The sequence below is a fragment of the Wolffia australiana genome, chromosome 4 (assembly GCF_029677425.1).
Source record: "Wolffia australiana isolate 7733 chromosome 4, ASM2967742v1".
Classification (NCBI taxonomy): Eukaryota; Viridiplantae; Streptophyta; class Magnoliopsida; order Alismatales; family Araceae; genus Wolffia; species Wolffia australiana.
In genome coordinates this window covers 17,774,156-17,783,890 of record NC_135838.1, presented here as the reverse complement: position 1 = coordinate 17,783,890, position 9,735 = coordinate 17,774,156, and positions in this window count along the sequence as shown.

Here is a 9,735-nt window from a genome sequence, read left to right as displayed (position 1 = left end):
GGCTTTTGGAAAAGTTACAACCTACCCTACCATCCAAAAAGATAGCCTATTCAAAAGGACAAAGAACTTAGGCCATAAAGAGAGAATATCACAACAACCTTGTTGTGATGAGTCCAATTGGAATGGTGTTTTTTTGTTCTTGGTTCTTGATCAGACTGACAACTGCTTCAACCTTAACTCTTGAAAATCCAAATTGCATGAACGAGTTGATGAATGAGAAAAAAATCACAATATACATTTTGATTACATTGATGGGGGTATATTTATGGATCTGCGACCCTGGATGTATAGAGAAGAGAAAGATAGAGCTACCCTCAAATTTTTCCCAAAACTCCTGGATCATCATATGGTATTCCAAAATTGAAGAATTCTAAATTTTTGTTTAAGATTTTAGTACCAAAATGACATCTCAAACTTGTTCAAAAGCACAAGTGGATCCAAAACTAAAAGGGAATTACACTGAGGCCTCGAGGATCATTTCGCTTGTGACCGAAGGCAACTAGAGCTCCGGAGTCTCAAAGTTTGGGAGTTCTGGAGTTCTGGAGTTCCGACAAGAAAACGTGTGGTGCCATCGGCCAGGCGCCCTCGAATCCGCATCGCAGTTGGGACTTGAAACACCAAAACTCCAGAACTCCGGAACTGGTTGGACTGCCTTCCTACTTGGAGAGATGCTTTTCTGGAATGACCTCTCAAACTTGTTCAAAAGCACAAGTGGATCCAAAACTAAAAGGGAATTCCACTAAGGCCTCAAGGATCGTTTCGCTTGTGGTGTCATCGGCCAGGCGCCCTCAAATCCGCATCGCAGCTGGGACTTGAAACACTTGGACTGCCTTCCCGCTTGGAGAGCTGCTTTTCTGGACTGCATCTCGTTGGACAGCAAACTCCAGAACTCCGGGTGCCCCAAAACAAAACTCGGAAAACTCCGGGTGCCCTCAGCCTGAAGGCCTCGAGGATCGCTCTGCTTGTTGGGTGCCCTCGGCCTGGAGGCCTCGAGTGTCGCTTCGGTCATCAAGAGTGGACAAGAATTCAGCAAAATCCCCTCTTCCTTTTTTATTTGAATAGAAGCTTTAGCTTCCTCTCTTTCTAGGTAAAAGGTACGTAAAAGGGTATGGAGCCCCCTTTTTTATATGTCATCAATCTTTTTCATAGATCACTAGCATGATAGTGGAATCCTTTGATTTATTGAAGATAGTGTGTTAAAATCCACACTCAAAAAGTGACATAATCCACTTTTCCTCCAAATCACAAAAGGTGTCAAAGGATTGGCATGAAAATTTAGGTTTAAACCTTATGTCCAATGATGTTTTTCCATGTGGACAAAAAGGAATAAACTAAATCGTAATTATTGAATTTTTAATGCATGTTCTCACAGTGTCAAATCTTGTTTTGCTATGTGTCCTGGGGGCATTTGACATGTTAGGTGAGTTTGTTGCAAACTAATTCATCAATTTATATTCACTCACCATGTTTCCCATCCATCAGATTCAATTAAGCGTGATTTAATTTTTTTATTCTTCTCCTCCTGCCACACTCACCTGCACAAGAAAATAAGGAAAAGTCACTTCTGATTGATGCCCTATGGCACTGTGATTTGTGACTCCATAATCACACATTTTCAGAGAAATTGCATGAATTAATCATTGGATGAAGCAACTGGTTGATGATCAACCATAATTTATGATACAACATGTCTTTTTCAGGCTCTAATTTAGTCAAAAAATATTTATAAATCTTCCTTAGTACAGAGTAAGCAAGGTCAAATCCAAAGGGAGCACCTAATTATATTCTAGAATTTGGTTAAGATATATTTTAGAATATATTAAAGATGTTTTTTATATACGTTGGATTTTACTTTTTCTAGGAATCAAATTCACTAAAACAAAATAAAAAACTTAAAATATTACTGTATTATTGATATAAATATTTATTTCATTTTTTATAGACATTACTAATTTCAAATAAGTTCAACTACTATTGGTCGCCTGATAAACTCAAATTTACAGTTAGAAATATGCCATTGCAGAACTTGAGTTTAATCAATAAAAAATTATAAACGGATACTCACATTGAACTAGATAGCAAAAGACTATGTGACATATCCACAAGGAAGAGATTTGGGATCGGGGGATCAAATTGATTATAGAAACATGAGTTTAATTAGTTGATTTATTAGTGAACAAGGCAAAATATTATTTAGACGAGTCAATAGATTAACCTTGAAACAACAACGATTAATTACTATTGCTATAAAACAAGCTCGTATTTTATCTTTGTTGACTTTTATTAATAATGAGAAACAATTTGAGAGAACCGAGTCGATCCCTAGGGCTACTGGTCCTAGAACTCGAAATAAATAGGCATACTATACTCTTCAATTGGCTAAAAAAATTTCAATATTAACTCAACATTGAAGTTTTTGAAAATGACTATAATTAGAATCCGTATTTAATTATTGTGTTGTAATAAAAAAAATGGAGAAGGAGACGAATAAATCAAATCCTTTTTTTTTATTGAAACATGTTCGTTCATTTATACTACTTATCTTAATTTTTTTAGTCTGTGTTCCCGGAGTTTATTCTCCGGGGAATTTTTTTTTTGAACCATTCGTATATATGATTTAAAAATCTATTTTATTTAATGATTTTTTCGGAAATGATGGAAAAACAATTCTTATTCAATATAGCTATTTGTGCAAGTATTTTACGATTAAGAAGCAATTTCCTCTAGTACAGAGTTCATTCTCACTAAATAGTGATTTGGAGAGGATGAGAAGGGATACTTCTAAAATAGGAGGTAGTGTTATGATGTTTGGCCTTAGTACAAAGTAAAATGTACAACATAGTCCAGGTTTATATATTTATTAAATAATATCAAATACCAATGCCAAATTCAAACCCAAAATTTGAGATTATGGAATGCCAAATAAAATGTTGTGAGCAGAAATAGGAGTTAGAGAAGAGTTTAAATAGGAGTGCCCTAACTCTCCAGGGGTTTGGGGCCGCCGGTCGCGTGCGTCAGCCATGGGCGGCCGGGAGCAGCTGGGCTCGCGGGCCCGCGGGCAGCCACGGGCGGTTGCGGCCGCTCCTTGGGTGACTGCGGGCGACCGCTAATGCCCCTGGGCCGACGTTGGTGGCCGCGAGTGGCCCTAGGCACCCCTTGGACAGCCCTAGGCGGCCTGGGCGTTGCTGGCAGTGCTAGCCGCCAAAGGAGGTCTGAAAAATGTCCTTTCAGACAATTTTTCTTCCTCTTTTTTAACAAAAACACTCATCAACCTTGCTCTGATACCACCATTGGGTTCGGTGCCTTGGTTCATCCATGGAAAACACATTCCATGGATGCGGAAGCATGTCGATTGATTCACAATCGATCTTTAAAATAAAATATTGAGTGTACCTTTGGGGATCTTATTCCACCCTTGACATGCTCACTTTGAGATCATTCTAAAGCCGTTCACGTGTCTGGCCTCTAGAAGTATCCACGCGAATGAAGACTCTCTCCTTGGTTTATGTAGAGAATGAAGAAAGGAGGGGGCTCTCAAATTAGGCTTGCATGAGTGCTTCAAATGAGACCCCTTTCCCTCTTTATATTTCACCTAAGGTTTTTCTCAAAAACCCTCCAAAGTAAAATATATCCACCAATGCCCTTATGACCTTGTGCGTGTGACCCTCTAGGCCAATGTATCGTTCTAGTTAATAACTTTAATGGCCCAGTAACATTTATTGACTAACCTTATTAATTAACTATATCAACATATAGATTAATTAAATAAGGATCAATTTAACCCAATAGATAGGTTAAAGTTTCCAGCCCGCGGGTTGCCAAGCTACACCTCATGCTCTAGAAGATACAGAGTAGTCTCGAACTCTCTCATGGAACCTTTACCGTCATCGACTACCGTATATGTATAATCCATCATCCGCGCGAGACTCTTGAACGACTTAGAGTATGGTTTATCGTCAAACCCTAATCCGTCATTCGATTAGTACTGATGCATAATGGGGATCATTGGAGAAGGCGTCAGCGATTTTTCTGCATCGTCTTCTTCGAGTCAATCTCCTCTTATACCGAGTGTGGATGATCCCATCTTGACCACTCAATCATCTCCGTAAGCTTCTTATTACATACAATCTATAGTTTATTTGAATCCCATGATTAGAGGCTCATAAGTCATAGTCAAAACGCAGTCGTCCACTCACGAGATGTCGTTGGTGTCTCAGGTCAGTTCATCACTTATAAAATCGTGACTTGAATCAACCTGATTAACGTTTAGGTATAATACCATTTAGGGATTTATACAGATAAATTCAATGAACTCTTTCTCCAAAAAGCACCCACTCTCTGTCCTAGGTGTTGCCACACTAATAGCCACAGGATCAGCTAAACTGATCGTATAAGTAGGATCATTTAGTGCTATTCTATCCGGATAATTTAATGCCCGTCTCGACTATCCATCGAATAGGAATATTTATAATACATGTTTAAAGATTGGCAATCACTGTATTATGATCTCATCATAATTCATTAAGTCATTGATGTATTCATGGACTTAATTATAAACATCACGCGGAATAATAATGAACGCAAGTATTTTATTCAATGAACTTACATAAACATGGTAATATCCATCACTTACCATATATGTATCCCATATGGTCTTATCCAAATCACTATTTACAGCTAGTTAAATCCCTAATATATGTTTCATGTGTAAAAAAACTGTACTCATCTATTGTCTAGTGTATTTATATATCAGTTTATAAATTTTATGATTTAACTCAAATGAAAAAATGAAATAATTTGAACCCCAATTTGGATTCCATCAACTACAAATTAGGGCTTCACTGGAGTCTCTATTCATTATGTTGTATTCATATTCATCATTTTGCTCTCCCAACACTTCATTCTCAATCACATTTGAAAAATGTATAACACTTTGTGTAGGGAAAACATTAGATCTGTGACCTGTATTATTCCAATGATAAAACTTAACCATTGTATTTAGGTGAACAAGTTCTTGGGAGAAGAGTGCTCCTCGGCTGAATTGATCCACATGGCCTTGGAGTAAAAGAGTTTTATTACTCAGTATGTGCTTAGAAGACTTAAGAGATATTCTTTGTGGTGAATAGGGCTTTGGCCTTCTTTCCATCATCTGTTCAAAACATGTTGAGTTCGAGAGAGAGAGAGAGACGGAGGATGAAGGGAAGAGATGATGATGAGAGGAGAAGGTGGATAGCTAGATGCGGGTAAGTGCATGTGTGTGATGCAAAGTGAATGTTAATGAGCATTTAAGAGGCAATGACAATGATAGAATGAGATGGAAAGATTGGAGGAGATAGATTTAACCAAAAAACGATGATGAAGAAGAGACAATGTAAAGGGGGAAGGCTTAGCCTAAGTCCTTATTGTCTGCCAAGACCATGGAGTCCTGTTAATGAAGAGAATATTAAACACTTCTCTATTGCCTCTTCTCAATCACTTAAGACACCAAGAAAGTACTTGATGGATCTAAGTTTGAAGACACTTAGAAAGCCTTTTAGATGGTAAGATATCAATGTTTAAAGTAGGCACAGTCTTGGTCGCTGATTTTATTTAAATGTTCTCTTCCTTGATGTCACATCTAGAGTTTCCATTCTGTATTTGATTGAATATTCTTCCAATGGTTGCTTTTTATTTTTCACTTCATCTGTATCCATAGTTCCAAAAGTAATATAGTTAATTTTATCTCCATGAATTTAATTTCAAAAAAATCATCAAAATCATATTTTAGACATAAAATTGTTTTCTGTACAAATAGTATGTCTGAAAATTCCTTAAAATTACAAAGAATCTCCAAAGTCATAATAACCTTTTAAAATTATAGTTGATCATTCTACACTTGATAAAACACACATATAATCATTGTTATGCAAATAAACATGAAAACGATTTTATATTAACCTGATTAATAGTGTTTTACCATAGATCTCACATCATACTTGGCAACTGATGAAAATATACGTGGCCGGCAAGCCAATCACACATTTCATTTCTTGTTCCATGTTCATTGATAGAACATATTCATTATAGTGCATGTGTGATGCTTATAATGAAGTCCATGAATACACGATCGGACTTACTAAATTATGAAGAGATCGTAATACGAAGATCACTAGTATTTAAGCATGTGTTCTAAATATTCATAAACGAAGGATACTTGAGAAGGACATCAAAGTATCCAGATAGGATAGCACTATCTAGCCTCTGATGCAATGCACCGTCGGTCGGGATCGATCGGCGCGCGTTGCAACACAGGGATATATCAAAATCACTTTGAAAAAAAATGATAATGATATTGGATATGCACTTTGTGGAATAAACAACAAGAAACACAAGTCTGCCACTAACCTGGAGAGAGACTCTGCTAACTCGTCGGGGCGAGACTAGTGAGGGCCAAGCGTCCTAATGATCCGGTGACTACCTCGAGACCTCCAGAGTGAGTTTCCCAGGTCAGAGTTGAAGCCTTCACTCAAACATAAGATAGAGAAGTCTAATCCCTTACCTAGTCCCAAAGGGTCTCTGACAACTACCCAACCCGGCTAACCAATATGAGGGAAGGGAGGGGCAAAGGGGAAATGGAAGTTGTTCATGCGCAGTCGGTGCGAGGAAAGAGATAACAACAACAAAATTAAGGGGGGGAATTTGCGAGCTGACCTGGGGTGGGGGACTAGGTCCCTGCGGTCGCAAGCGAGGTGAGTCCATGTCACTAGAGAGTCAACCCGTCTGCTGAGGGGAACTGGTGCTCGTCAACGGTGATTGGCAGTAGTTGATCACCCGATCCAGGGGCGTGGTCGACCGGGGGTGTCACTGTCGTCCCACAACGAAAGGCGGGGCGGGGCTCGGCGTCAACTTCTTGGCGAGCTAGCCGACTGCCACTGTTGCCTAGGCTGATCATGTTGGTCATTGTCGTCCCACGATGAGGAGCGGGACAGCGTTGTCGGTCACAACTCCCTAGCGGATGATTCAGTGGCCGGTGGCGGCTAGTTATGACCCTCAGGAGTATCGACCCCTTTTCTAGGGACAAAGTCGGCGGATCAGGGGTAGGACGGGGAAAATACTTTCGAGAGCAATGACAGTGGCTTGAAATCTTCAACACGTCCTGGGGTAGATGGTGCTCCTGGTGTCTGAAGGCATCGGTTGGGCGTCCAGCGGCGTACGAGGATGGCAATCTTGCGAGATCGCCTCTTTCTGGGGGAATGGTCTCTAGCAACCCCTTAAAATCGATCTGAGCAGCTTGGGGAAGCCAAAGACCCAAGTTGATGGGGCTCACTATTCTCCTTGAAATTGTGAGATCAGGAGGGGGAGAGGAAAGGAATTCCACCCATCTTGGTAAGTGCTGGAATGGCGACCTCTACTGGGGCTGGGCGCTCACGTTCTTGGTAGAGAGAAACTGAAAAAAACGACAGATCGACAGAGGTAGAGGGTGGGGAACTTCTTCAAGAACAAAGTCTTTCTTCAAAATTCCCTAAAAAAATTGGGGCGCCACTTCCCTCTTACAGGGTGGGGAAGGAGTGCCCTAATCCGGCCTGTTAGGGTGGCGTTTAAGATAACGGCGCCACCCTAGGGCCAGAAATGTTCCTGAAAAATAACAAAGGGGAAAAATGTACACGGAACACACAAATACACTGGGTAGTCCTGGAAGGAAAATGGAAAAAAACACGAAATAAATGCACATCTGCGCTCTCATGAGTTCATGACAAAACAAAAGAAAAACTTTGAACTGCGTTGTATTTGAACTGCCGTGTATTTGAACTACGGGTCCTTCGTGTCGTCTCGGGTTGTGCGGTGTGGTTGCTTGCGGCCTGGTGCTGGATACTTGAGAAGGACATCAAAATATCCGGATATAATAGCACTATCTAGCCTCACTCGTATGATCAGTGTGGTCGGTCCCGTAGTCATTTGTGTGGAGACACGAAGGATAGATAGTGGGTGTTCTTTACTGAAAAGAGTTTACTGAATTGATCTAATACGAATCCATGATGGTATTATACCGAACTGTCAATCATATTGCTTCACGTCACGGTTGTGTAAGTGGTCTTTAGACCTGAGACACCAAAGATGTCTTGTGAATGGATAGTTGTACTTTGACTATGACCTACGAGTCTTTATTCATGAGATTCCAAATGGGTTTTAGCTCGGGTGCATCAAGAATTCAAAAAGATGATTGAGCGGTCAGGATGGGATCATCCACCCTCGGTATAAGAGGTGACAGCTCAAGGAAGACAATGCAATGAAGTCATTGGCAAGGCAGTGAAATATCAGAGAAGAGTTCTCTGATGATTTCCAAACACATCAGTACTAACTCGGATAACCAATTAGGGTTTAACAGTTGGCCATGCCCTAAGTCATCCTAGGAGCCTCAAGTGGATGAGGGACTATATGTACACACTCCTTTGACGAATAGGTTACATGAGTGAATTGATACACACTCCTTTGTATCTTTTAGAGCATGAGGCATAGCTTGGTACCCCACGTGTTGGAGACTCTACCTATCAATCGGGTTAAATCAACTTGAAGTTAATTGGAAGGCCAATAAAGGCTATTGGGCCACAAGAGTTGTTAGCTACACTGATACATGGGCCTAGAGGGTCACACGCAAATGGTCTTTGGACGTCAAAAGATATACTTAAGTTTTGGGGGCTTTTTTGAAAAATACTCACTTAGTATAAGTAGAGAAAGGCCCTGAACGAAATTCACCAATGAATATAATTATTCAGGGACCTTCCCCTTCTTCTCATTTATCCCCATACCTCTCCTCAACTCCCAATGCGATTGGGAGGGTGTAACCACGACGATGGAGCGTGAACAGGGCTCATCAACGAGGAGGAGGAGATCTGACGTGACGAGGACTGTGTGTATATTTTTAGAGGCTGCACACTCTAGCAGCTTGACTCATCGTGCTCAAAGACCCAAGAAATCATGGATATGATCCGTGCACAATTACTTCATTCGATTATTTTAATGATGTTGTTATGATTTGTTACATCTCTTGCGCTGCATGGAATACTTGCCTTCATCTAGATCTAGGCCTCTAGAGCCCAACTGCAACTGTATCATGTGCCACACGTGCCTATAAGTAATACGGTTGTGATGTTTGCTGAAAATAATTATAAAAATAGATTATTTTTATTTTGCACTCGATTGTGTGAACAGTTTCTAGTGATAGAAATTCCTCAACATTATTTTTACTTTCTTCTTAGTTACCGTCCTCTTTTCTTCTTTGCAATATTCCTTTTCTTATCATCTTCTTTTCGCATTTCTCTCTCTTTTCCTATTATTTTCTTCCTTTACTTCCTCTTTCTTCTTTGCAGTTTTATTACTTTTCTTCTTCTTCTCTTCCCCTTTTTCTCCCTATTTTTTTCTTCTTTTCTTCCTCCTTTTGTACCAGATTGTAAAATTGTCTCCAGTAAGGGACACCACATGGTGACCAAAGTTCAGTTAGGCAAAACCAAATTGGCCCAAATGGTTCTAGTTTTTATTTGGTAAACCAAAAATTTTGGCCTGTTTATGAAATCTATAAAATATTTGTTTCTCTTACTATCACTGCCTTCTCTTTAGTATCCGGGTCTTCGCTCTCTCTTTTTTTAGTTTATGTGTATCTCTCTCCTGATCTCTATCTTCAGTCTCAGATCTACCCGTCTCCAAATCTCTCTCCATCTCTCTCTCTCTCTCTTATATTTCTATTTTTGTTTCTAATAT